The 27,419-nt window shown below is 42.9% G+C and overlaps 1 protein-coding gene and 1 long non-coding RNA gene across 4 annotated transcripts in view; one reads left to right on the plus strand and one right to left on the minus strand.

Annotated features, from left to right (window-relative positions):
- LOC125466667 (tumor necrosis factor receptor superfamily member 5-like) overlaps positions 1-27,419 on the minus strand; it is a 113,259-nt gene that overhangs the window by 67,702 nt on the left and 18,138 nt on the right. For all 3 annotated transcript variants that reach the window (XM_048561498.2, XM_048561495.2, XM_048561496.2), the window contains one exon: positions 25,855-25,921. The gene's annotated coding sequence lies outside the window, so the exon portion shown is untranslated. The remainder of the gene's footprint in view (positions 1-25,854; positions 25,922-27,419) is intronic.
- LOC125466669 (uncharacterized) overlaps positions 1-27,419 on the plus strand; it is a 35,200-nt gene that overhangs the window by 3,113 nt on the left and 4,668 nt on the right. The window contains exon 3 of the long non-coding RNA XR_007250492.2: positions 26,240-26,287. This is a non-coding gene — a long non-coding RNA (uncharacterized LOC125466669). The remainder of the gene's footprint in view (positions 1-26,239; positions 26,288-27,419) is intronic.

The following is a 27,419-nucleotide window of genomic DNA, read 5'->3' on the forward strand; positions in this document are numbered from 1 at the left end:
TGAGTATAATGACAATAGCTACTGCATGCACTGAGAATTTCCATGGTTCATGTAACATTGGGATGGGAAGAATTTAGAGCACGTGGAACAATCCAATTGTCTGTTCTGTTTTGGTCAAGCAGCAGGTGCCCCATGTTGACCAAGTAGGTGGCTATTCCCAAAGAATCATGAAAACTCCATACATGCCCTTGGTGCCAGGGAACTGCTCATCTCATTGTATGGAGGAGTGTGTGCAACTGCCATAGAATCCCCTCAGTGTGGGAAGTGGACATTCAGCCCATACCAATCCTCTATGCAGACCCCCTACCCCGCACATTTTTACCGTGGTCAACCCAACTAGCCTGTATATCCATGGACACTGCGGAGAATTTAGCATGGCCAATGCACCTAACCTGCACATTCAGAAACTGGAACACCTGGAGGAAACCCACACAGACAGGGGGGGAATTTGGAAACTCCACTCACAATCCACCAAGGCTGGAGTCGAACCCAAGTTCTTGGCACATTAAGACAGCAATGTTAACCATTGAGCCACCATGCCAACCTAAATAAAGTCAAAAGAGAAAAAAATTTGCTTTAATGATATGTTTATACATTGTATCCCTCCTGTCCCGCTCTGTATTATCACCTAAGTAGCTGCCTGCAATGCTGTCATGTCCTTCTGCTTCAGAAGCCAGTGTATCCCTCTCCAGAACCTCATAACTGCTGGACAGTTGCAGTGGCCAATGCTCCTTGAATTTTACCTCCTGGGTCGCCATGCTAGCTTCACTTCCAGACACTCTTTCTTGTTCCTGATCACAGACCAAATTTGAATGATCCAGTTTGAGGTGTGTTGGAGACAAATGTCCAGGTAATGATCACCCTCCACGAGTAATGCAATTTCTGCAACTCAGACTCCAGCTCCCCAACTCAGATCCAAAATTCTTTGAGCTGCATATACTTGCTACATTTGTTCACTTTGGATCACCTTGTGCCCAGAAACTCCCATATGCTACAATAGTAACACATCACCCATCCTGTCACTGGCACCCCCCTCCGCCCACAACGGTAGATATATTTGGCACAAAAATTAAATCAGGGAAAATGAGGACATGTTAAAACTAAGCACGGCATATTAATTAAGGGTGACTTTGATCTTGTTGTAGATTGGGAAAATTGAATTGACATAGCTGTGAGGAAGGATTCATACACTATATTTAGGACAGTTTTCTAGAACTTCTGTGGAATATATATTGGATCCAGTCAGAAATCGGGGTATTTTGGACCTGGAAAAGTATAGTGAGGTTTAATCTATGATCTCAGAGTAGATAATCCCGAAGGAAATAATGGTGCTAAATTTAAATAAAGAGAACACAAAGGAAAGAGGTTATCATCGGCTGGAATGAACTGGGAAAAGAGTTTAGCAGAAAAGACAATTGATTAACAATGGCAGAAGTTTAAGAAAACAGTTCATGATTGACAATCAAGATACATCTCCAGTAAGTAGGATTTTAGTAAGGGGATGAACTGACGACTAACCATGGGAATTCAGGATAACATCAAACTGAAAGAAAACAAATACACAATATTGCAAGATCAGTGGTAAGCCAGAGGATTTAAAAAGTTTTAAGTAAATAGAATATGACCAAAAATGTCACAGAAAGGGAGAAAATATATTTTGAGGGTAAGCTAGGGACTTTAGAAACGTTTGTTCCCCTCCTCTATTATTAAGGGATGCCCTCAACTGCATCTCCCCCAAGTCCCATGCTCCTGGCCTCAAACCCTCTTTCCTGCGCTCCCCCCACCCTCCAAAGAGTCCCCTTTGTCCTCACATACTAGCCGACCAACCTCTGAATATAGTGCATCATCCTCTGACATTTCCACTACCTACAATCAGACGCTACTGCCAAAAAGATATTTCCCTTCCCACCCCGTGCACTTTCAGCAGGGACCATTCACTCTGCGATTCCCTCGTCTGCTCCTCACTTCCCGCTAACCCCGCTACCGGATCCGGTATCTTTCCCTTCATCCGCAGGATGTGTCAAACCTGCCCCTACACCTCCCCCCTCACCTCTGAGATCTCAAACAATCCTTACAAATCTGGCAGAGATTCACCTGTACTTCATTCAACCTCATCTACTGTATTCATTGCTCCCAAAGTGATCCCCTCTATAAGGGGGAGACCAAAAGCACGCTCAGGAACCAGTTTGCAGAGCATCTGCACGCACCAACCAACCCAATCTTATGTTTGCCATCCACATTAACTCCCTCTCTCATATCCTTTGACATGTCAATCCCTGGACTCCTCCACTGTCAGAGTGAGGCTGACCTTAAATTAGAGGAATAATACTTCATAGATCACATTGGGAGCTTACAATATTGACTTCACCAGCTTCAAAATCTGTCCTCCCCCCAACCTGTCCAGCTATCCACTGCATCCTTCCCACTGACCAACCACAATAACCCCTGCATCCACCTATCTCCATCTCACCTGCCCCATCCCTCCCCCTCTATTTATTTATGGGCTTGGCTTCCATCCCTCTTCCCAGTGCTAACAAAGAGTTTCGGCCCGAAATAGTGACTTTCTTGCTCCTTGGATGTCGCCTGACCAGCTGTGCTTTTCCAGCTCCAAGTTTATTGATATCAGTGAGTAATATAACAACGGACAAGAAGTTCTTCTCAGCAGTATATATAAAGGAAGAGAGAAACCAAAGTAAACAAAGACCCATCCCTTAGAGAATGAGGATGGCAAATAATGCTGTAGACCCAGGAATCTGCCAGCACTGATCCTTCTCTGAGGTAAGAACGTGTTCTGTTCCTTATGTTCCCAGTTTAGCTTTCTGCCAGCAGAAGCAATGAAGTCATCCACAGCTGGGATATTGGTTGTAGTGGCTGCCTTGCAAAGAAGATGAAAGCAGATGGAGTAGGAGCAGGTCCAATGGCAAGCCCAGCAGCAGCAGCAGCAACAGCAAGCCGTAATGGAAGCCAAAGAGCACGGAGCTCAGGCAGAGACCACAGCTGTAGGGCACCTCAGGATGTATTGGGGAACACAGGAAAACCAGAGTCTTTCACCCGTGAAGCCATTCCTTTAGGATCAGCAAGGCACAGTGTCAATGCAGGCTCCTTATGTTCCATAGCACTGTGATAGAACTGTGCCATTTGCTGGATTGGGACCTGAGATCTGCAGGACTAGGTGTTAATCATTGCTGGTGGCTTTGAAGGTGACTGGTTCCTTCAGGGAGTGATGGATGACCTTTGTGGAATCTCTCAGCTGCCACCACCATCATCACCACAACCACTACTATTATCAAATGCGGCAGGACTGTGACTGATGCCATCTGTGCTAGATCACAAGGGCAGGTTGGCTATGTGACTCACTGGTTAGACATTGCATAGGGCAAGAAAACGGAGCTGTTACATACGTTGGCTATGCTAGCTATATGCTGCGAGCAGCATGCATTTGGGGCTGCTTGAGCCATTATGTTAGAGGTGAAAGGCACCTCTGGAATGTCAGTGCTTGGTCGGAAGTTCAACCAGGACTTAAAGATGGCACTGGTCTATGTGACGCCTCTCTATTCCAGGTTATCCAGTGAGTGGCAAGTTGTCCTGGCTGCAGGAAGTGGTAGAATCTAGTTCGCAGCAACAGCAAGCTGTTGACAACAGATGAGACGAAGGTGACTGTTAGAGTGGGGAAAGTAGTTTACAAAGTGAACTTGGGACATTGGGGCACAATATCTTGATGGAATTCAGTAGGACAAGCCATTCATAACTCACCAAAGTTGATACATAATCAAAATATCATAAGATTCAGAATAACAAAGTGTGAAGCTGGATGAACACAGCAAGCCAAGCAGCATCTCAGGAGCACAAAAGCTGACGTTTCGGGCCTAGACCCTTCATCCAGAGATGCTGCTTGGCCTGCTGTGTTTATCCAGCTTCACACTTTGTTATCTTGGATTCTCCAGCATCTGGAGTTCCCATTGTCACTTTCATAAGATTCAGCTCAGTTTCTCCCCACCTTCATAATTTATGTTTATTGATATCAGAAGGTTTCCTAAATGACTGTTTGGAAACTTCGCAATGTAGTGAGTATTCAACTTCAGCCTTGAGTTAAATATTCATGCAGATATTAAGAAATTGCTGGAATAGTTTTGACATTTTGCAACAGATTTGAGTCAGAAAATAGAATGTATAAATAGAAAGCGGGACATAACACCAGCGCTTTGTCGAAGGCTCACTGATGATGTTACCTAGAATGGTGACGAAACGTCTGAAAACTAACCTTCCAGCTCAGCGAGCAAACTCGCATCCAGAACCTCAACCTGAGCTACAAATCTTCTCAAAACTCGCTAGTCAGAAAATATTTTTAGAACAAACAAGCTTTAACCAATAATTAAGTAGAAAAGGGAAGAGTTTGATACAAAATCTGTCAACTGTTCAAACCTCAGCACCCACATTGTAATTAAATGAACAAGAAGTAGTCTAGAACAAGCGTGAGAGTAACATAATCTACTCGGAAGTCTCTCCCTCACAGCACTGCAGAGGTTCAAGAAGGCAGCTCACCACCACTTTCTCTAAGCCACTGAGGGATGGGAAATAAATGCTAGTCCAACCAATGATGCCCACTTCACCATAATTAATAAAACATAGTTAAACTGGGGTGCAAACGAAAGTGATGAGAGAGTGTTTCTAATGTGACTGGATGAACGGATCACTGCTATAAGCAGAAACGTATCAAATGATTCAAGAGATGGTTTTTAACTCCAGGAGATAGACAGCAATTTGATATTGTGCATGTGATTCCTGCACACTTAAATTTTATTCTTGATAGTCTTAAAACCACATTACCAAGTGCAATACACTGAAAATCCACGATTAAATGACTTTAATTGGCAAAAATAAAGATGCATCTTCCTTTTACAGGAAATAAGAACAAGTTCTGTCTGCTGTAGGCTTCCTTCCATTCTACAAACTCTGTAGGGAATTTGGGGAAGGGATGAAATTCTAAAGGAATTTTCCAGTTCTCCGCTGAAATATCAGTGCAGCTGTGGAGACATACAGCCCTGGACCAATTATGCTGTTTTTCTGGGGTTTTCTTCAGTGTTGTGCTACAGTTCATCAAGAAGTTGTGGAAACCCTTGGGAATATTGGTCTGGGTGTTCAGAGGATACATTAAACTGAATTGGCTGTTATTATTTTTTGAATATTTGTGCTATTGTCATCAGCTCCATGTTCATTTTCAGGTCACAAAACATCCTGGCTTGAAGAACTGTCAGCATCATTGCATTGTTGCTAGATCAAAAATCTTGGATTTCTGCACCTAATAACACTGGCAGTACATTCAGCACATATTGCAGCTGTTCAAATGGTGATTTGCAGTTTCCTCTCAAGGGGAGTGAGGAAATAGCAATAAATTCTTGCCTTACTAATGATACCCATGAATCAACCATTTATCCTGTTTGTCATGTTAGTGAGTGATATGTCACAGGAGGAGGTCATTGTTACTGCTTTGGATAGTTGCTCACATCCAAAATTTGCTGCCTGTTTTCTTTCATTCCTGGACTGTATTTTTGTTGTAGACAATGATAATGTGAGATGATGAAGTGTTTTCATATCATGTGGTAAACTGAGCCCAAGAGCTTGAAGCGTTTTGGTATGGTCCAGTAAACGTCAATAAAGCCTACTGTTCCTTTAAAGCTTCTCCTAACAAAGCTTTCCAAGACATCTTTGGGCATCAGCCACATCATGTGAACTTTTCTAACTGTGTCAGTCCAGATAAAAACTCTGTCCCGAAGCATTTTGTGTTCTGCTAACAACATCATGTTAATGTCAATTGTTGGTAAATTACTAAATAAGTGTAAGGTTTTGGAAGAAGAAGTTAAAGTAATTCTCTGAGTGGTAGTGAGAAAATTGAGAAGTGTGTTACAATATGAAGGTATGTGAGAAGGGGAAATGTTATGGTCTCTGGGGAAGTGATGCTGAGGACACACGGACTGTGTGGGTAATGGCATGCAAAATAGAGTGTATCAGAAGCAGAACAGTACATTTTTGAGATGTTTTTGATTTGACACATGAAGAAACTGCAGTAGTTGTTCATTCCTGATCGTTAAAAAAAATCTGAAAAGGTGGCCTGACCATAACTAACAAGAGAAATTAGGGAAGGTATAAGATGCAAGGAAAGGGCAAAAAATTGGCCAGAAAAAGCAGCAGACCTGAGGATTGAGAACTGGTTGTATGTCAGAAAAAGAGGACAAAGGAATTGATTAAGAGAGGGAAATAGAGTACAAGGGTAAGCTTCTGGGGAACATGAGTGTTGGATTACCTATGATTTTATTGATTACTAGAAGATGTTCAAGGAAGTGATTGGCCTACTGTTGTTCCTGTTTCTTATGGAATGTAGAAACCGATTGTAAAAGTTTCTCTTGGTGTGAAAAGGGAAAAAGATTATTTACAACAAAAGCAGGTCCCTTACAGTCAGAAATGGGGGAAGTCATAAAGGGGAACAAAGAGACACCAGACCAATTACTTACTTATATTGGTTCTGTTTTCAAAAGAAGAACACAAATAGCATCCCAAAAATGTTTGGATAGATAGGGTCTCATGACAGGGAAGAACAGAAGGAAATCAGTATTTGCAGGAAAATGGTGTTGTGGAACTTGATGAGATTAAAGGCCACCAAAATTGCCAGAATCCTATTAATCTACGTCCCAGAGCTCATTTGGAAATGGTCATAAAAATAGTGGATGTATTGGTGGTCATCTTTCAAAATACTGTAGATTCTGAATTAGATTGGGAAGTAGCTACTGTAATGCCACTGTTTAAATGTAGGGAGAAAGCAGGGAATTATAGACTGGATAGTCTGACCATCAGTAATGGGAAAATTTTGGAGTCCATTATCAAAGATTTATTAGCAAAACACTAAGAAAACAGTGGTAGGACCAGCATGGATTTATGAATGAAAACTCATACTTGACAAATCCATTTGAATTTTTCTAGTAGCTGGTAGAATTGATAACAGGAAGCCAGTGGATAGGGTTTACTTGGACTTTCAGAAGGTTTTCAATAAGTACCTACGGAAGAGATTAGCATCTAAAATTAAAACACGTATGATTGGGGTTAGTGGATAGAGAACTAGTTGGTAGATGGGAAATGAGTTGTAAGAAAAAGGTCTTTTTCCAAGTAGCAGGCCGCAACTAACAGGGTACTGCATGGATTAGTGTCTGGTTCCTAGCTATTCACAATATACATTAGTAATTTAGATGAGAGAACTAAATGTAATAGCTCGGTGGGAAGGTGAACTGTGAGGAGGATGCAGAGAGGTTTCAATATTATTTGGAGAAGTTGAGCCATAGGACAAATGCATGTCACATCGAGGATAATGTGGATAAAATGTGAGTTTATTCACTGCGATGACTAAAACATGAAAGTTTTAGGGGATGCATTTTGTTTTAATGCGAGAAGTGTAGTAGATAATTCAGATGAGCTTAGGGCTTGGATCGGTACCTGCAAGTATGATGTTAGTGCTATTACTGAGACTTGGTTGAGGGAAGGGCATGATTGGCAACTAGTTGTCCCAGGATATCGATGCTTCAGGCGGGATAGAGAGGGAGGTAAAAGGGGTGGAGGAGTTGCAATACTGGTCAAAGACAATATCACAGCCAGCGAGTTTTGAGAAGATTTGTAGCTCAGGTTGAGGTTCTGGATGTGAGTTTGCTCGCTGAGCTGGAAGGTTAGTTTTCAGACGTTTCGTCACCATTCTAGGTAACATCATCAGTGAGCCTCCGTGAAGCGCTGGTGTTATGTCCCATTTTCTATTTATCTGTTCAGGTTTCCTTGGATTGGTGATGTCATTTCCTGTGTTGGTGATGTCATTTCCTGTTCTTTTTCTCAGAGGATGGTAGATCGGCTCCAAATCAATGTGTTTGTTGATGGAGTTCCAGTTGGAATGCCGTGCTTCTAGGAATTCTCGTGCGTGTCTCTGTTTGGCTTGTCCTAGGATGGATGTGTTGTCCCAATCAAAGTGGTGTCCTTCCTCATTTGTATGTAAGGATACTAGTGATAGTGGATCCTGTCTTTTTGTGGCTAGTTGATGTTCGTGTATTCTGGTGGCTAGCTTTCTGCCTGTTTCTCCAATGTAGTGTTTGTCACAGTTCTTGCAGGGTATTTTGTTCGTTTTGCTTGTTGTCTGTATAGGGTCTTTTAAGTTCATTAGCTGCTGTGTTGTTGGGTTTGTGGGCTACTGTGATGCCAAGAGGTCTGAGTAGTCTGGCAGTCATTTCCGAAATGTCTTTGATGTAGGGGAGAGTGGTTATGGTTTCTGGGCACGTTTTGTCTGTTTGTTTGGGTTTGTTGCTGAGAAATCGGCAGGCTGTGTTCATTGGGTACCCATTCTTTTTGAATACGCTGTATAGGTGATTTTCTCCTGCTCTTCGTAGTTCCTCTGTGCTGCACCACAGATTGGAAATAACGACCACAATTCCGTATGTTTTATAATACTCATGGACAAGGATGGGAGTGGTCCTAAAGGAAGAGTTCTAAACTGGGGGAAGGCTAACTATACCAAGATTCGGCAGGATCTGAGGAATGTAGATTGGGAGAAACTGTTTGAAGGTAAATCCACATTTCATATGTGGGAGGCTTTTAAAGAGAGGTTGATTAGTGTGCAGGAGACACATGTTCCTGTGAAAATGAGGAATGGAAATGGCAAGATTAAGGAACCATGGATGACAGGCGAAATTGTGAAACTAGCCAAGAGGAAAAAGGAAGCATACATGAGGTCTAGGCGACTGAAGACAGACGAAGCTTTGCAAGAATATGGGGAATGTAGAGCGAATCTGAAACGAGGCATTAAGAGGGCTAAGAGAGGACATGAGATATTGCTGGCAAACATGGTTAAGGAAAATCCCAAAGCCTTTTATTCATATATAAAGAGCAAGAGGGTAACTAGAGAATGGATTGGCCCACTTAAGGACAAAGAAGGAAAGTTGTGCGCTGAGTCAGAGAAAATGGGTGACATTCTTAACGAGTACTTTGCATCGGTATTCACCAAGGAGAGGGACATGACAGATGTTGAGGTTAGGGATAGATGTTTGCTTACTCTAGGTCAAGTTGACATAAGGAAGGAGGAAGTGTTGGGTATCCTAAAAGACATTAAGGTAGACAAGTCCCGAGGTCCGGATGGGATCTATCCCAGGTTACTGAGGGAAGCGAGAGAGGAAATAGCCAGGGCCTTAACAGATATCTTTGCAGCATTCTTAGACATAGGTGAGGTCCCGGAGGACTGGAGACTTGCAAATGTTGTCCCCTTGTTTAAGAAGGATAAGCAAGGATAATCCAGGAAATTATCGACCAGTGAGCCTGACGTCAGTGGTAGGGAAGCTACTGGAGAAGATACTGACGGATAGGATCTATTCCCATTTGGAAGAAAATGGGCTTATCAGTGATAGGCAACAGGGAAGGTCATGTCTTACCAACTTAATAGAATTCTTTGAGGACGTGACAAAGTTGATTGATGAGGGAAAGGCTAAAGATGTCATATACATGGACTTCAGTAAGGTATTTGATAAGGTTCCCCATGGCAGGCTGATGGAGAAAGTGAAGTCACATGGGGTCCCGGGTGTGCTAGCTAGATGGATAAAAAAACTGGCTAGGCAACAGGAGACAGAGAGTGGTAGTAGAAGTGAGTTTCTCAAATTGGAGACCTGTGACCAGTGGTGTTCCACAGGGATCTGTACTGGGACCAGTGTTTGTGATATACGTAAATGATCTGGAGGAAGGTATAGGTGGTCTGATCAGCAAGTTTGCAGATGACACTAAGATTGGTGGAGTAGCAGATAGTGAAGGGGACTGTCAGAGATTACAGCAGAATATAGAAAGATTGGAGAGTTGGGCAGATAAATGGCAGATGGAGTTCAATCCGGTCAAATGCGAGGTGGTGCATTTTGGAAGATCAAATTCAATGGGGGAACTATACAGTAAATGGAAAAGTCCTGGGGAAAATTGATGTACAGAGAGATTTGGGTGCTCAGGTCCATTGTTCCCTGAAGGTGGCAATGCAGGTCAATAGGGTGATCAAGAAGGCATATGGCATGCTTTCCTTCATTGTACGGGGTATTGAGTACAAGAGTTGGCAGGTCATGTTACAGTTGTATAAGACTTTGGTTCGGCCACATTTAGAGTGCCGTGTACAGTTCTGGTCGCCACATTCCCAAAAGGAAGACGGATGCTTTGGAGAGGGTGCAGAGGAGGTTCACCAGGATGTTGCCTGGTATGAAGGGTGCTAATTATGAAGAAAGGTTGAGTAGATTAGGATTATTTTCATTAGAAAGAAGGAGATTGAGGGGGGGACTGATTGAGTTCTACAAAATCATGAGGGGTATAGACAGGGTGGATAGCAAGAAGCTTTTTCCCCAGAGCGGGGGACTCAATTACTAGGGGCTATGAGTTCAAAGTGAGAGGAGGAAAGTTTATGGGAGATATGCATGGAAAGTTCTTTACACAGAGGGTTGTGGGTGCCTGGAATGCATTTCCAGCGGAGGTGGTAGACGCAGACACGTTAGCATCTTTTAAGATATGTTTGCACAGGTACATGGATAGGCAGGGAGCAAATGGACACAGACCCTTAGAAAATAGATGGCAGGTTAGACAGAGGATCTTGATCGGCGCAGGTTTGGAGGGCTGAAGGGCCTGTTCCTGTGCTGTAATTTTCTTTGTTCTTTGTCCTTTGTTCTTTGTATGCATGACAATAGATTGAGAAAGGGAGAGGTACAAGACATGTCCATTGTATACCGGTTGCTGGAAGTGAGCATACAGGTGCAGAGGTGGTGAAAAGGGAAAATGGTATGTTAGCCTTCATAGCAAGAGGATTTGAATACGGGAGCGGGGATGTCTTGCAGCAATTGTACATTACCTTGGTAAGACTAAACCAGGAGTATTGTGTGCAGTTTGTGTCTCTTTATCTGAGGAAGAATGTTCTGGCTATGAAGGGAATGCAACAAATGTTTACCAGACTGCCCACAGGGATGGAAGGATTGATGTAAGGATAGAGGCTGGATTGATTAGCACTATGTTTGGAGATCAGAGGAATAAAGGGGCACTTTGTAGAAACCCATAAAGTTCTAACAGGCCTAGTAAATACAGGAAATTGTTCCTAATGGCGGAGGAGTACAAAACCAGGGTTACGGCTTAAAGAGAGGGATTAGGATTGATTAGGTCTGTGATGAAGAGAAATGTCTTAACTCAGACAGAAGTAAACCTGTGTAATTCTCTGCCAGAGGAAATCGTTGAGGGCAAACGATGTTTTCAAAAAAGAGTTAGATATAATTCTTGGTACTGATGGGATCAAGGGTGTAGTAAGAAATTGGGAATAGGGTACTAAATGAATGATTAGCCATGATCATATTGAATGATAGAGCAGGCTGAAAGTTGCAAATAGCCTACCCCACTTCTTTTTTCTGTGTTTCTACGATGATCTTTGTGCAGTTATAAAGAAAAATTACAGGTTACCATGTGCTGCTCCTGCATAGATGAGCCCAGTCTCAAGGTCAGAGAGTTTTTTTTAAACTATCTCTGCTGAACTAAACAGCCTTTTTTCCTCCCATATTCACAACTTGAATAAACCACACACAATCTTCTTGGAGCCACCTCAACTCAGCCTGAAATAGACTCAGCAATAGAACATTCATAATCTCTGGGTTAAAGAATTGTAAAGACTCAAAATTCTAGAAGTGAAATTACAATTTTCCAAACTCCAGAGTGAAATTAATCTCAGGCTCAGGCTAATTTTCATGGGATAGGGGTTCAAATCCCATCAAGCACCATCAGCCCATCTCATGCAAGCCAGTCAAAAACAACCACCAAATTATTATAAACCCACTTTTCAGCACATGGCCCATAGCCTTGTATGTGTTGGCATTGCAAATGCCCATCTAAATAATACTTAAATGTTATGAGGGTTTCTGCCTCTAGATTTAGATTTTTATTTGTCACGTACCAAGTATAGAAATACATAAGTACAGTGAAAAGTGCACAAAGTTGCCATTCACTGGGACCCGAGATAACAAAGTGTGGAGCTGGATGAACACAGCAGGCCAAGCAGCATCTCAGGAGCACAAAAGCTGACGTTTCGGGCCTAGATCATGAAGGGTCCATACTTTATTATCTCGGATTCTCCAGCATCTGCAGTTCCCATTATCACTCATTCACTGGCACCCAATTGGTTACAGAAACTAGAATTAAAAGATTTAACAGAGCCAAAAGGTAAGCAAGAGAAAAGGAAAAGTCCAAATCTCAGAATCCCAAGAAGCGAATTACTGCAGAGAGGAGAGAAAAGATGAGAAAAAGAAAGGAAAAGGATCGGACAAGTAGAGTGGAGCTCCGAATGGAATGATTTGCCCTGCCACCATCTTGCGGCAAACAAGTTCTCGATTCCCACCACCCTCTGGGTGAAAATATTTTTCCTCACATTTCCTTTAAACCTTCTACCTCTTACCATGCAACTGATCAAGTCAGTACTGTCTGCCAAGGAGAAAAGTTTCTTCCTGTCGATCCTACCTATGCCCCTTGTAATTTTGTACATCTTAATGATATCCCTTTCAATCTCTGCTCTAAGGAAAACAACCCCAGTCTGTCCAAACTCTCTAAATAGCCAAAACTCTCCAGCCCAGACAACATCCTGGTAAATCTCCTCTGCATCCTCTCCAGAGCTATCATATCCCTCTTACAATGTGGATTCCAGAACTGCAGCAATATTCTATCTGTAGCCTAACTGATATTTTACACAGTTCTAGCATAACCTCTGTGCTCTTAAATTCTCTGTTTTGGCTCATAAAGTCAGGTATGCTATATGCCTTTTTAATCATTTTCTCCACCTATCTTGATACCTTAAAGGACTGATGTACATGTACATCAAGATCCCTATAATTCACGGTGCTTCCTAGGGTCCTGCCATTCATCATGTATTGCCTTGCCCTGTTTGAATGTGAAGGGATTAGAAAAAGAATCAATGCACCCCTCATACTTCATTTCTTTTTTCTTAAGGTCAGGAGGGAAAATTGAATGATATGATAGCTGTGATAGATTTGGATTTCTGGTTGATTTCAATTTGGATGGACTTAATGCACTGGAATTTTTGAATAAAACTTGCTGTTATTTATGTTTGGATAGTAAATTATTGTAGGTGTCACATGCAAGGCATGTGTTGCCCAACACTAATTACCCTTGAACTCAGTAGTTTGCTGAGACCACATCAGAGGACATTTAAAAATCAAACAACCACATTGTTGGGGGTCCACAGTCACATGTAAGACAGACCAGGGAAGGAAATAGATTTCTGTCTCTAAAGGATATTAATGAATTAGATGCATTTTTACGACAATGCATCATCATTTCATGATGTGGAGGTACCGGTGTTGGACTGGAGTGGACAAGGTCAGAAATCGCATGACGCCAGGTTATAGTTCAACAGGTTTATTTGAAAACACAAGCTTTCAGAGCATGGCCCCTTCGTTGCCTGATGAAAAGGCTATGATCCAAAAGCTTGTGTTTTCAAATAAACCTGTTGGACTATAACCTGATTTCGTTGATTTCTGACCTCATAATTTCATGGTCACCATCCATGAAACTGACTTTCAATTCCACATTTTTCAACTGAATTTAATTACTGCTGGGTACTTAACAGGATTTGAACCCCTGTCCCATGAACATCAGCCTGGGCCTGAGATTAACTACACTCTGGAGTTTGGAAAATTGCAATTTTGCTTCCAGAATTTTGAGTCTTTACAATTCTCTAACCCAGAGGTTGTGGATGTTCTATTGTTGAATCTATTCCAAGCTGAGTTGAGTTGGTTCCAAGAAGGCTATCTGTGTATGATTTTTATAAGTTGTGACTATGGGGTAAAAAGTTGTTTAGTTCAGCAGGGACAGTAAGAACTGCTGATGATGGAGTCAGAGATAACACAGTGTGGAGCTGGAGGAACACAGCAGGCCAGACAGCATCAGAGGAGCAGGAAAGTTGATGTTTTGGGTCAGGACCCTTTTTCAGAAATGGGTTTAGTTCAGCAAGATGGGTGTTGATGGGACCTCATGATGATTAAATTTGCAGAAAGACAGAGTTGACAACCATGTACATATTTACATTGCATTATGCCCTGAGTTATGACTTCAGCTTCAGCTGTAAAGACAGTGAACACTTCACTGATCATAGTCTCCCCCTATACAAGGCTGTGGGTGGGAGAGATATTAGGGGGCACAAACACACTTTTGAAAAGGTACGACAGCAAGGAGAGAATGACATCAGCAGAGGGGATGTGGAAATCTTTTCTGAATTACTTTTTTTCCACTGTGTATGTTTCAAAACTAAAGCCATTTGCTGGAGCCTTCTTTGCACCTCCTACTATTTTTCCTACAAACGCTTTCGCTTATGGTTTAAAGAAAAGACAGAAACAAAACTTGATTCATACCTGGTCCTTACCACAGTAAAGTTTCCCCAGCTTAATTTGCAGCACAGTTATTACAACGTAGCCACAGCTGCAGTGTGTTAGCTTTGAGCCTGTACCTAAATGTATTCAACGGCTTTTGTGTTCAGAGGTCATTTCATTGTGTGTTTTGTTCTGCTATGTGGAGTGAAACTGATCAGGATTCCGCTCAATAGATTAGATTCCCTACAGTGTGGAAACAGGCCCTTCAGCCCAACAAGTCTACACTGCCTCTTAGAGCATCCCACCCAGACCCATCCCCCTTTAACCCACACACCCCTGAACACTACGGGCAATTTAGCATGGCCGATCCAACTAGCCTGCACATCTTTGGACTGTTGAGAGGAAACTGGAGCACTGGAAGGAAACCCGCACAGACATGGGGAGAATATGCAAACTCCACACAGGCAGTCACCCAAGGCTGGAATCGAACCTGGGTCCCTGGCACAGTGCGGCTGCAGTGCTAATCACTGAGCCACCATGCCACCCCAAAGAATAGGAAGTCAAAAAAAGGAGCATATTATTCCTCTTAATGGTTATCTGATTACAGTTTGGAAAGTGCATGAAATTGGGGATGTGATTTGCAAAGGATCACACTACACTACCTGTACCTGCTTAATCTCACAGAAATTTAGAATGATTCACAAATGGGTTGAATATTCCCATAGTTTGAGCCAGCTATCATTTTTTTGGATTGCATGAAGGGTGTCCCATCATGGCTCATAACAGTTTTACTTCCACTACTCACATTAGTCACATCGGCAAACATCTCATGCCGTCACACAGCAGCAGAGGTGAAAATGCTTGCTTCTGTCGGGTCTTTGTGCTGCTCACACTGTGGGTGCCATTTTAAACCCAGCTCAACAGCACTTCAGATGCTATAAGCCACTTCTCCCTCTATTGTTTCAACAAGAACCTAGCTCTTCACTATTGAGGACCTGGAAGTGCTGGTGGATGGGATGATGAAGAGGAGGGCAATGCTCTTTCCAGTTGACCAGCAGCCTTCTGTGGATGAAGGCTGGAGTTGGACACTGTCCGTGTAGCATGAAATGAGATGCTGGGGAGTGAATAGACCCCTGGAGAAATAAACAGCAAGGAACTAGTCTGACTTTGACGCTGTCTGGTTTCTCAGCAGAGGATGGGAATGTTATGAACATTACAGAAATGAAGTGAGATTAGGTAATAATGAAATGCAAATAAGGGAGTCACAATTCTTGAGTCCTTAAGGGGAAAATCAGAAAAGTTTTTTTGAATATTAAGAATCTAATTTTCTGATTCGAGCTGTATTTTCCCAAATTTTTCACCATTGTCCTTGTCACAAGAGGCCTGGGCAAATTCTGCCTACAGAGAATGTGCACTTAGAAGAGGTATTAGATTCCAGCTTCCTGAAGATACAAGTTTGAAATTTTACTCTTCAGTGCTCCTAAACCATTTGTTTCAGAAGGGATCTAAAGGTCTATCCTTCGCTTGTTTAACTGGTTGGCTTGGTGATGTGTAGTAGGATAGGGAGAAGGACAGGACAAGGAAGGGGAGTGAGTAATTTTCCTTACTGACTGTTTGAAGCATCATAAATGTTTTTATTTTTACACTATGTAAGTAGCTATTTGTTATGATTTGAATTTCCATTGCTTTTGTTTGCAGAGGAAAGCTTATAATGTGATACTTGGTTTGGTTATTAATTTGATGGCCTCCTGAAATGTCAGTGGAAAATTGTGATATGTTCTATGAAAGATTGTGGTAGTCAGAATCGTGTCCTGTGTTTTAGAATCTCGAATTATTGGCCAGAATCCTACTTCAGGTTGTCCCTCATCATCCATTTGTGGAGCTGGTGTCTACATTGTCTATGCTCAGTGTGGATTTGATTGCCTGCTATCTACGATCTTTGAGGAAAATTGAAGCCAGATATTTGCTGTTGAATCAGTGATGAAGTGTTGGTTTATATGCTGCATGTATTCAACAACTCCCCCCGGCCCCACGGGTAATGTGTTGATGCAGCTGCATGAACATTAGTTGATATTTCACAGATCGGCTAGTGTTATTTTGAGGCTTTCTTGGCAGCTCTTTCAAATATCGGAAAATAGGAAGGATGCAGTTGTCAATTACTTTTTCTGTCCCACAGCATTTTTACATCACAGTGAATGGCTGATTGGATAATGTAGAACAGCACCAAACACCAGTGTCCAGATTGGTGTGAAGCTGGATGAACACAACAGGCTAAGCAGCATCTCAGGAGCACAAAAGCTGACGTTTCGGCCTAGACCCTTCATCAGAGAGGGGGATGGGCTGAAGGTTCTGAAACAAATAGGGAGAGAGGGGGAGGCGGACCGAAGATGGATAGAGGAGAAGATAGGTGGAGAGGAGAGTATAGGTGGGAAGGGGATAGGTCAGTGCAGGGAGGACGAACAGGTCAAGGAGGCGGGATGAGGTTGGTAGGTGGGAAATGGAGGTACGGCTTGAGGTGGGAGGAGGGGATTGGTGAGCGGAAGAACAGGTTAGGGAGGCAGGGATGAGCTGGGCTGGTTTTGGGATGCAGTGGGGGAAAGGGAGATTTTGAAGCTTGTGACATCCACATTGATACCATTGGGCTGCAGTGTTCCCAAGGGGAATATGAGTTGCTGTTCCTGCAACCTTTGGGTGGCATCATTGTGGCACTGCAGGAGGCCTATGATGGACATGTCGTCTGAGGAATGGGAGGGGGAGTTAAAATGGTTCGCAACTGGGAGGTGCAGTTGTTTATTGCGAACTGAGCGGAGGCGTTCCTCAAAGCGGTCCCCAAGCCTCCGCTTGGTTTCCCCAACATTGAAGAGGCCACACCGGGTCCAGTAGATACAGTATACTACATTGGCAGATGTGCAGGTGAACATCTGCTTAATATGGAAAGTTATCTTGGAGCCTGGGATGGGGGTGAGGGAGGAGGTGTAGCACCTCCTACGGTTGCAGGGGAAGGTGCCGGGTGTGGTGGGGTTGGAGGGGAGTGTGGAGCGAACAAGGGAGTCACGGAGAGAGTGGTCTCTCCGGAAGGCAGTCAAGGTTGGGGATGGAAAAATGTCTTGGGTGGTGGGGTCAGATTGTAGATGGCAGAAGTGTCGGAGGATGATGTGTTATATCCGGAGGTTGGTGGGGTGGTATGTGAGGACGAGGGGGATTCTCTTAGGGCGGTTATCGCGGGTGTGGGGTGTGAGGGATGTGTTGCAGGAAATGCAGGAGACACAGTCAAAGGTGTTCTCGACCACTGCGTTGTTTTGGGGAGGGGGGGGGGGGGAGTTGCGGTCCTTGAAGAACGCGGACATCTGGGATGTGCGGGAGTGGAGTGCCTCATCCTGGGAGCAGATGCAGCGGAGGCGAAGGAATTGGGAATAGGGGATGGAATTTTTGCAGGGGGGTGGGTGGGAGGAGGTCTATTCTAGGTAGCGGCGGGAGTCGGTGAGCTTAAAGTGGACATCACTTTCTAGCTGGTTGCCTGAGATGGAGACAGAGAGGTCCAGGAAGGTGAGGGATGTGTTGGAGATGGCCCAGGTGAACTTGAGATTGAGATGGAAGGTGTTGGTAAAGTGGATGAACTGTTCGAGCTCCTCTTGGGAGCAAGAGGCGGCTTCACACTTTGTTAATCTTGGATTCTCCAGCATCTGCAGTTCATATTATCTCTGTCCCGATTGGTGTTAGTCTGGGTTTTTGCTTTTGGCTGGTGTGGATCAATGAGGCCCAGGGGTGAAACTCCTATCCAACGCTCTCTGTGACTCCCTTGTCCACTCCACACTCCCCTCCAACCCCACCACACCCGGCACGTTCCCCTGCAACCGCAAGAAGTGCTACACTTGCTCATCCAAGGTGTGACACAATGTTGGTTATGAGAGAGGATCTAGTAAGAACAGCGACTTCCTTCTCTGATACACGCCTGTTGTTGATGATGATGTGGTCACGCTGTGTGCCAGTTCATGGCGTTCAGAAGACAAATAAATAACCAAGATAGCTTCCCAATCTAAAAAATATGAAAGCATAATTTGAATTGAACCAACCAGTTGTCCCTAAATCGATGTGCTCCTTTGATTGCAGTATACCTTTCATTATAAAGAGCGTCAGCAAGGTTATCGCACTCTCACTTTGGATTCAGAAGGTTGTGGATTTGAGTTTCATTCCAAGACTTCAGCACAAAAATCTAACCGGACATTCCATGCAGTCCTGAAGGACTGCTATGTTGACTGATGTACTGGGTGGGACATTAAACCCATGCCACTTCTGCTCCTTGAATGAAGAATTTTAAAGAAAAGCAGAAGAATTGTTGCTAAAATTCCTCTCAGCAATGCAAAATAAAAAATTCCTCAACATTATTATGTGTTTGGGACCTTACTGTGTACAAGTTGGCTCATGTTTCCCACATTACTACAATGATTACATTTCAAAACTATTTTATTAGCTATAAAACTTATTGTGACATCTGGTGATCATGAAAAGAGCTATATTCCTTTATTTCCCTCTAAAATATCCGTCTTCATGAAAGTATGCACTTGGAGAAGGCTAACAAGGCAAGGGATTACGCTTTGAATAGAAGGACCCTGCAAAGTACAGAAGATCAGAGGGATTTTTGATGTGCATATCCATTGACGGTAGCAGACCAGGTAGGCAAGGTAGTTAAGAAAGCATATGGGATTTTTTAAATTTCAAAAATATACTTTATTCAGAAAAAAATCTTTATATTATTATTTAGTCACTTCAACAATTCAGTTTTGTACAGTCTTTGTGTCTGGAGAACAAACAAACATTGGAGTTTGACTTTTCTGACAGTTCCAACAAACCCAAAAAGTTTGTTACTCATACAAGATGCTATTTGCACATATTTGAGTCACTCTGAGGGCCTGATACCAGTTTTTATTATTTGAGACATAGGATACAAGACTAGACATGTTATGCTGAAAATACATAAAACACTGGTCACCACACCATAGGAAGGATGTAACTGCACTAAAGAAGGTGCAGAGAAGATTTGCCGGATGCTACCTTGGCTGGAGGGTTTGAGCAGTGAGGAACAATTGGATAGACTGGAGTTGTACAGCAAATGTTGAGGTGGAAACTAATAAATGTGTATTAAATCAGGGTGACAGAGATGGAGTGGATAGGAAGGCATTTTGTTTCCATTAGTAGACAGGTCAATAGCCATATGGCATAAATTTAATGTAAGTGGTAACAGGTTGAGAATGGAAGAGAGATAATGGGAACTGCAGATGCTGGAGAATCCGACATTAAGTGTGGAGCTGGACGAACACAGCAGGTCGGGCAGCATCTTAGGAGCACAAAGGGTCTCGGCCCAAAACGTCAGCTTTTGTGTTCCTAAGATGCTGCTCGACCTGCTGTGTTCATCCAGCTCCACACTTTGTTATCTGAGAATGGAATCAGAAATGTTTTTCACCAAGGGAGTGATGGGCATCTCACGGCCTGCAAACGTGGTTGAGCGATAAACACTTGTAACATTTAAGCAGCATTTAGATATTCACCTGTAATACCATAACCTCAATGGCTGTGGCACAAGAGCTAGAAAATAGGATTAGTGCGGTCAGATATTTGTTGACTGCCACAGACACGACAAGTTCAATGACCACCTTATGCGCTAACTTCTGTGTGTTTATGTATGTAAAAATACTGAACTAACTCAATGGGCTGAAGTTTGGAATGTATTACTGATATAGAAAGGGGGTTTAACACGTGGTCAGATATTTCAGGTAGCCTTACATAACATAGGTGTTTTAAAAAGCGTGTACTTTTGTTGGGTCTTGTCAGTAGCCATTCAAGTCGCCTTTTATGTCCATACTTTGCAAAGATGCTGCTTTTGTGAATGTTCCTGGTTTAGTGCGGCAAACATTTAGCCACAATGCCATTAGGTTGTACATTACATTAGCAAGTACTTTTGTGAACTTTCTTCGAATAGTTTACAAGGTAGTTTCAAATTTACCTCATATTAAAATTAAAAATAGAGCCGTGTACCTGCTGGAATCTGTAATACAACAGAATAATCGACAATGCCTTGCTGTCATCCACACTGTTGACTAGCTTAGCAACAGCAGGCCATGTGGGCATTTGAGAATGTGCCAAATACATGTGCAGTTGCAAGGAATATGAGGAAACCCGAAATCCATATTAACAAAAGTCTACATAGCTGCTTAAGTGAACCCACAGTTACTATGAAGATCAAGCAACTTAGGAGACCAGCTTTTCTGGAAATTTCCGTTGTCCAAGATCTAGATCAGTCGTAACTTCCATCACAAATGCAGTTCAGTCTATGGCAGTATTGCTTGGCTTGATTCACCACATTGAGGAACACAGTAGTGAAAGATACAACTGACCACAAAACTGCTAACTAATCTGTACCCATCTATAACTTTGACCATATTGTGAGAGTATCCAGCAGCATCAGAACAGCAGGACCTGACTTAAATAAAGTAAGTTTCAGCACGAAGCTAACCATTTACCATTCAAAACTTTGCAAATGATGTACAGGCCTGGACATCAATAACATGGCTTGTCAGAATCCAGGAACAGCTGCTAATGCAGTTTAATGAATAACCTCCCTTATTAGTGGTGGAGTTTAGCACTCCATGTGTAACTTTCTCATTTTCTCTTGCCACTAGTAAACTACTAAAATGTGTTTTTATAAGCAAGTAATGTTACAGACTAAAAGAACCAAGTTAAATAACCAAGAATAAATCTGCACCATACACTGCTGAAACAAACACAATTCAATCTAAATAATACGGCAGCTGGCAATTAAGTTTGACGTTGTCAAATCTAGTTCTCAATGCAGTCTTTTGGAAGTTCTCTTCTTTACTAGTACTAGCAAAGAAGTTACAAAACAAAAATTGCTAGAAAAGCTCAGCAGGTCTGGAAGCATTTGTGGAGAGAAATCAGTTAACATTTTGGGTTCAGTGACCCTTTCCCAGAACTAGTGAAGTAGGTTCTCTGTAACATTTAAGTAGCCGCGAATTGTGTTTCTTTAATGTATCCAGCTGTGACAGTAGGCTTAGAAAAGTAGACTTTCAGATATCAAAATAGAAAATGTGTTGGAAATGCTCAGCAGGTCTGGGAGCACTTCTGCAGAGAGAAGCATCTGTGTCTCATTCCACACGTGCTCCCTGACCTGTTGACCATTTTGAGCACATTTCTGTTTCTATTTCAGTTTTCAGCATCCACAGCCTTTTACTTATAACCTCTGTGTACTTCTTGCAGTTACCAAAAGGATGTGGATGCCTTGGAGAGGGTGCAGAGGAGGTTCACCAGGATGTTGCCTGGTGTGGAGGGTGCTAGCTAAGAAGAGAGGTTGAGTAGATTAGGATTATTTATGTTAGAAAGATGGAGGTTGAGGGAGGACCTGATTGACATCTACAAAATCATGAGAGGTTTAGACAGGGTGGATAGCAAGAAGCTTTTTCCCAGAGTGGGGGATTCAATTACTCAGGATCACAATTTCAAGGTGAGAGGGGAAAAGTTTAAGGGAGATATGCTTAGAAAGTCCTTTAAGCAGAGGGTGGTGGGTGCCTGGAACACGTTGCCAGTGGAGGTGGTAGAGGCGGGCACGATTGTGTCATTTAAGATGTATCTAGACGAATACATGAATGGCCAAGGAGCAGAGGGATACAAATCCTTGGAAAACATTCGACAGATTTAGATAGAGGATCTGGATTGGCGCAGGCTTAGAGGATCAAAGGGTCTGTTCCTGTGCTGTAATTTTCTTTGTCCTTTATCACAGATGTGGCAATTTGATTAAAATCTTTCTTTGATTTGCAGCTTGTGGTCTGTGTGTGTTTGACTTCCTCTCTCTTCCCCTCCCCTGCCCCGTAGACCGTTGAATCTTGCTGCTTATAGACAAAGGTTCAGCTTGTGGCTTGGGAATTAAACAGTTCAGAACGACCTTCATCCAAAGTGCCCTGTAGAATTTGCATTTCTCTGAAACAAGCAGGATGGAAAACCAAAAGCTGTTTCTGTGAAAACAATTCCGTAGGTTCAGGAAAAGCCCAGTGTGTGACCATTGCACAATATTCAGGGAAATTTACATTTTTAATTGTTCAAAATGCATTACTTGCGCTGTTAATAGACCTGCTGTAATCTTCACTCCACATTAAGGGTTTCTGACATGTATGTGTAAACAAGCTTTAAAGACCTCAGTTGGTATTCATTGGTCTTTCAGAATTTTCTGCACACCAGTCAGAGCACTAATCAACAATTAACATAATTTCCCTTTTTAATCAGAGATAATGGGAACTGCAGATGCTGGAGAATCCAAGATAACAAAGTGTGGGGCCGGATGAACACAGCAGACCAAGCAGCATGTTAGGAGCACAAAAGCTGACGTTTCGGGCCTGGACCCTTCATCAGAACAGGGGAATGGGGGCAGGGTTCAGAAATAAATAGGGAGAGAGGGGGAGGCGGACTGAAGATGGATAGAGGAGAAGATAGGTGGAGAGGAGGGTATTGGTAGGGAGGAGATAGGTCAGCCCGGGGAGGACGGACAGGTGAAGGGGGCGGGATGAGGTTAGTACGTAGGAAATGGAGGTGCGGCTTGAGGTTGGAGGAGGGGATAGGTGAGAGGAAGAACAGGTTAGGCAGGCGGGGACAAACTGGGCTGATTTTGGGATGCAGTGGGGGGAATGGAGATTTTGAAGCTGGTGAAATCCACATTGATACCATTAGGCTAACAAAATGTGGAGCTGGATGAACACAGCAGGCCAAGCAGCATCTTAGGAGCACAAAAGTTGATGTTTTGGGCCTAGCCCCTTCATCAGAGGCCTTTCTGATGAAGGATCTAGGCCCATAACATCAAATTTTGTGCTCCTAAGATGCTGCTTGGCCTGCCGTGTTCATCCAGCTCCACACTTTGTTATCTTGGATTCTCTAGCATCTGCAGTTCCCATTATCTTTGATACCATTAGGCTGCAGGGTTCCCAAGTGGAATATGAGTTGCTGTTCCTGCAATCTACAGGTGGCATCGTTGTGGCACTGCAGGAGGCCCATGATGGACATGTCGTCTGAGGAATGGGAGGAGGAGTTAAAATGGTTCACGACTGGGAGGTGCAGTTGTTTACTGTGGACCGAGTGGAGGTGTTCTGCAAAGTGGTCCCCAAGCCTCTGCTTGGTTTCCCCAATGTAGAGGAAGCCACACCGGGTACAGTGGATGCAGTATACCACATTGGCGGATGTGCAGGTGAACATCTGCTTGATGTGGAAAGTCATCTTGGGGCCTGGGATGGGGGTGAGGAAGGACCTGTGGGGTCAGGTGTAGCACTTCCCTCAGTTGCAGGCGAAAGTGCTGGGTGTGATGGGGTTGGAGGGGAGTGTGGAGCAGACAAGGGAGTCGCGGAGAGAGTGGTCTCTCCAGAAGGCAGACAAGGGTGGGGTTGGAAAAATGTCTTTGGTGGTGGGGTCGGATTGTAGATGGCAGAAGTGTTAGAGCATGATGCGTTGTATCTGGAGGTTGGTGGGTGGTATGTGAGGATTAGGGGAATTCTCTTTTGGCGGTTATTGCAGGGGCGAGGTGTGAGGGATGAGGTGCGGGAAATGCGGGAGACTCGGTTGAGGGCATTCTCGACCACTGCTGGGGGGATGTTGCGGTCCTTGAAGAATGAAGACATCTGGGATGTGCGGGAGTGGAATACCTCATCCTGGGTGCAGATGTGTGGAGGCGAAGGAATTGGGAATAGGGGATGGAATTTTTGCAGGAAGGTGGGTGGGAGGATGTGTATTCCAGGTAAGTGTGGGAGTCGGTGGGCTTGAAATGGACATCGGCTTGTAGGTGGTTGCCTGAGATGGAGACAGAAAGGTCCAGGAAGGTGTGGGATGTGTTGGAGATGGTCCAGGTGAACTGAAGGTTGGGGTGGAAGGTTTTGGTGAAGTGGACAAATGTTCGAGCTCCTCTTGGGAGCTTGAGGCAGCCAAGATTAATGACCTCTAACAACCCCACTTATCTTCCTTTGTGACATGTATGACTCCAATCAGCAGAGAATTTGTCCCTGATACCAATTGCTTCCAGTTTTGCTGAGGCTCCTTGATGCCATACTTGGTCGAATGCGGCCTTGATGTTGAGGCTATCACTCACACCTCAAGTGCATCCTCGGCTGTTGACGAGAGTAAGGGATAAGATATCGGGGCCCTAGAAGTAATTTTCTAATCCTCTTTCTTCACAGATATTGGATGACTGCTAACACTGTCCCATTATGAACAAAGGGAGGAAGGCTAGATTAGGAAATTATAGGTCAGTTTCACTAGTCCCGGGGGTGAGGTAATTTTTGAGAGGAATTCTGAGGGACGGACTATGTTTGCATTTGGAGAAACATGGATTAATCAGCGATTGTCAGTGTAATGGGAAGGTCATTTGTTTGACAAATTTGGTTGAATTTTTTTCTTTACCAGGAGTGTCAGAGTAGTGTAATTTATGTGGTCTATATGGCAAGACTTTTGATAAGATCCCTCATGGTAGACTGGGCAAGAGAGTAAGACCTCACGGGAGCCAAGACCAAGTGCCAGGTAGGATTCAATAATGGCTGAGAGGCAGTAAGCAAAAGGTGATAGCAGAGGGATGTGTCTGTGTCTGAATGTCTGTTTCCAGTGGATCAATTCAGGAACCCTTACTGTTTGTGGTGTCTGTTAATATCTTATACTTAAATGTCAGGGTGTGATCAAGAGGGTCTCAGATGACAAGAAAATTGGTAGAGTGATAAATACTGAGAACAGCCATAAACTGCAGGAGGATATCAATGGACTGGTCAGCTGGGCAGTGCAGTGGCAAATGGAATTCAACCCAGAAAAGTGTGAAGTAATGCGCTTGGGGATGACTAACAAGGTAAGAAGTTATATTGTGAATGGTAAGACTCTGGATGCTGCTGAAGATCAATGGGCCATTGTTGTGCACACCTACAGATCTCAAGTTAGCAAGGTAGCTTTATAGGGTAGTTAGGACAGCAAATGGAATATTAACATTTGCTAGCTGCGACATAGAATACGAGAGGAAGGAGGTTACACTGAAACAAGGCCACAACTAATGAACTGTATGCAATTCTGACCAGCACATCATAGGAAGGATGTGATTGCACCAAAGAAGGTGCAGAGGAGAATGCTGCCTGGGCTGTAAGGTCTGAGGTATGAAGAACAATTTGATCGGTTGAAGTTGTTTTCCTTGGAAGAGCAATGGTTGAAATGGTGCCTGATAGAGCTTTACTGGTTTATGAGTGGCACAAATAGGGTGGACAGGAAGCAAGTTTTCCTATTCATAAAGGGGTCAATAACCAGAGGGCATATATTTAAGGGAGAAGGTTAAAAAGAGAGTGGAGGAGAGAGAGGCTGGCAAGAGTCTGGACCTTACTTCTTGAAAGTGATTGAGTTAGAAACTCCTGCAACATTTAAACAGTATTTATATACTTACTTGTGCTGACGTAGCTTCCATGACTATGGTGCAGGAGCTGGAAAATAGGCTTGATGTAGTCAGATATCTGTTGACCAGTACAAACACAATAGGATGAATGGCCTCCTTCTGCTCTAAGTATTTATCAGGCGGAGGTTAGAATGTTGAAAGTTAAAGTTTTATGAAGTTTGTAGTTTAAAGTTTGGAGATTTACTGGATTTCACAAGATCAAGTTTCACTGTCAATAGGAAGTTGCTATCATAAGAGACATTTCATTTTATATTTATAATAGGAAAAGAGAAGGTAACACATGATCAATATTTGTTTCAGATTTACAGTTTTATTTCATAGCAGCAGAAACCACAAACTTTATAAAGTTTAAACTTCCAATATTCTGATCTCATAGATTCATAGACATCTACACCATTGAGGGAGGCCAATAAAAGCTATGACTGTAAGTAGCTGGTTACTTTCATTATCTCTTCTTTATTTACTCTTTAAAGATTTTATCCTTCTTCAATTCACATTACACATTTACAAATACTCAGTAACAACTAGGGAGAAAATAAAGTGACGCAGAATAAATGCTAATGAAACAAATCAAAGTCGAATCTAATTGTACGTGCCAACAAGAAATCTGTCATTTTGAATCCAAAATATACTTTAGCTGTGTTGACTGTGGAGAAGGAAATGACTGCAGCAAATCATGAAATGAAAGATGCTGACGTGTAATGGTTTTGGAAAGATAGAAAGAAGGATAAAGTGAGGATTGTTCAAAATTTCAATCAACCCTTTCTTCATTCAGTTCTCATACTCTGTTTCAGCCCCTCTGTTTCTCGCACTCTGTTTGTTTCTTGCACTCTTTGTTTCTCGTACTCTTTGTTTCAGCCACTCTGTTTCTTGCACTATGCATGTCTTGTTAAATTTTTTTTTCATTTTGGCACAGCCTCCTATTTCATGGCTAAAGTTTGATTCTACATTACTCATTAACACTCAACCTTTGACCAACTCAGAAATTGTCATATTTATAAATACTTGATTATAAATACTTGTTTCATTAAAGCCCATAAGAATTACTGATTTTTTGGTAAACATATTGTTATTCAGTTAATTAAAACTCCCTCTCCATTTGGATAAATGCCCCAGGTCTGGCTCCACTCCTCCCTGCTAAGGTTGACACTAAACTAAATCACACTAAACAGCCATGCAAGATTCCAAACTCCTTGTTTGCTTTGGCTTTCAAGCTATCCACAACTAGAACCCTGTTGTTCAGTCTCTTTGTCTCCTTCAATGTAGTTGCATTCATAATTTGGAAATGAGATAATAATGATTCTCATTATAGGCTTTTAAAACTTCTGTGACAAGAATGGATTTTCATCAAGAGGATGAAACTAAGTGTAGCTAAATGAGAAATCAATTCTGGTGTAGTGAAAGTATAAAATGGAGACTTTGAGAAGAGTCTTAAATCAAGGACAGGGCAGTGGATGGGAAGTTGGAAAAATTTTGAATTGTCAAACTTGAACCCAACACACATCCAATCTAACATAACAAAGTGTGGATCTGGATGAACACAGCAGGCCAAGCAG

The sequence above is a fragment of the Stegostoma tigrinum genome, chromosome 28 (assembly GCF_030684315.1).
Source record: "Stegostoma tigrinum isolate sSteTig4 chromosome 28, sSteTig4.hap1, whole genome shotgun sequence".
In the NCBI taxonomy this organism is placed as follows: Eukaryota; Metazoa; Chordata; class Chondrichthyes; order Orectolobiformes; family Stegostomatidae; genus Stegostoma; species Stegostoma tigrinum.